The sequence below is a fragment of the Phacochoerus africanus genome, chromosome 4, assembly GCF_016906955.1.
Source record: "Phacochoerus africanus isolate WHEZ1 chromosome 4, ROS_Pafr_v1, whole genome shotgun sequence".
In the NCBI taxonomy this organism is placed as follows: domain Eukaryota; kingdom Metazoa; phylum Chordata; class Mammalia; order Artiodactyla; family Suidae; genus Phacochoerus; species Phacochoerus africanus.
Genome location: NC_062547.1, coordinates 134,071,498 through 134,073,283, shown reverse-complemented (window position 1 = coordinate 134,073,283; position 1,786 = coordinate 134,071,498).

Here is a 1,786-nt window from a genome sequence, read left to right as displayed (position 1 = left end):
AATTATTTAATATATTACCTCATTCCCAAACAATCTTATTTAGCTCATACTATGTATCTGTAAGGTTTTTGTTTGTTTTTTTGTAATGTACCTTGTTGTGGCATCTTGAAAATGCCCTTCCTAAAATTCAGCAATCCTGTTGTCACTGAACACAGTACGATATGTAACTCTTAGTGATATTTTAACTCTGATGGATGGTTTTACTAATGTTATCATACATAAAAGTAAATGATGCAAATTTTCAAAGTTGCTTCAATATGAAAGAAAATTGTAAAATCAAGGAATTAACTTGAGGTTACATAACTCATACAGTATTCAGTTTTAAATAGGCATCCCATGAAGATATTCTTGTAAATGATTTGACAAGGCCTTAAGTCAGTAACAAAGCTACTTGTGATTTTGGTTTCACATTTTAATCTGAAAGTGAAATATGGGGAAGTTGTGAGGAAATATAAAAGAGATCCTTAATGATGGCGGCTAGAACCAAATTTAGACCTGAATTCTAAATCAGTACTCAACTAAGTCAGCAAGTCTTGTGGTAGTTTTAAAAGCAGAAATTTGATAAGCAGTGGGGGAAGAAGAAATGACATAGAAGGCCTATTCCCTGCCCTCAAGGAGTTTATAATCCAAGGGGGAGGAGCGAGAATGAGAACAAGGTACTCATAATTTCTAATCAGGTAGTAGGATCCTGTGATAAAGAATATTTGGTTTTTTTTTCTTGTTATCTCCCCAACATAATTTTTTTCCACTGTACAGCATGGTGACTCAGTTACACATACATGTATACATTCTTTTTTCTCCCATTATCATGGTCCATCATAGATAACAAGACATAATTCCCAAAGCTACACAGCAGGATCTCATTGCTAATCCACTCCAAAAGCAATAGTTTGCATCCCTTAACCCCAGGCTCCCAGTCCCTCCCAGTCCCTCCCCCTCCCCCCAGGCAGCAACAAGTCTATTCTCCAAGTCCATGATTTTCTTTTCTACAGAAAGGTTCATTTGTGCTGTATATTAGATTCCAGATACAGGTGATATCATAAGGAATTTGTCTTTCTCTCTCTGACTTACTTCACTCATTATGAGAGTCTCTCCTTCCATCCATGTTGCTGCAAATGGTATTATTGGGTCTGGTGTGGCTAGAGGAATTAAATATTTGATAGTTTCATATTGCTTGTAGGAAAAAATAGAGCTCTCTTAGATTAAATACTTGGTTAGGATGATGTAATTTAGAAAGTGACAGAGCCAGGATTTGAAGTTAGGACTATGTGAGTCCAATTTTTTTTTTTTTTTGGCTATTTTTTGGGCCACTCCCATGGCATATGGAGGTTCCCAGGCTAGGGGTCGAATCGGAGCTGTAGCCATCAGCCTACACAACGCAGGATCCGAGCCGCATCTGCAACCTACACCACAGCTCATGGCAACACCGGATCGTTAACCCACTGAGCAAGGGCAGGGACCGAACCTGCAACCTCATGGTTCCTAGTCGGATTCGTTAACCACTGTGCCACGACGGGAACTCCTGAGTCCAATATTTTTAACAGTTGGAGCACAGGGAGTGGTGGGAGGGAGGAAGGAGCTTCAGTTGGTATTCAAGGCTTAGTGGCGAAGGACGTAACTTCAGTTATGATTAAGAGGAATGGAAATAGAATAAGCCTGCTTGCTATAGCATAGACCTGAGAAGTTCAGAAAGGATTTCTGTTGGTAAACCCTAGGAGAAGGCTACACTCTTAACCTTAGGTCTGTGAGTAGGCCTCAGACATAAGACCATCAAAAAAGGAGATCA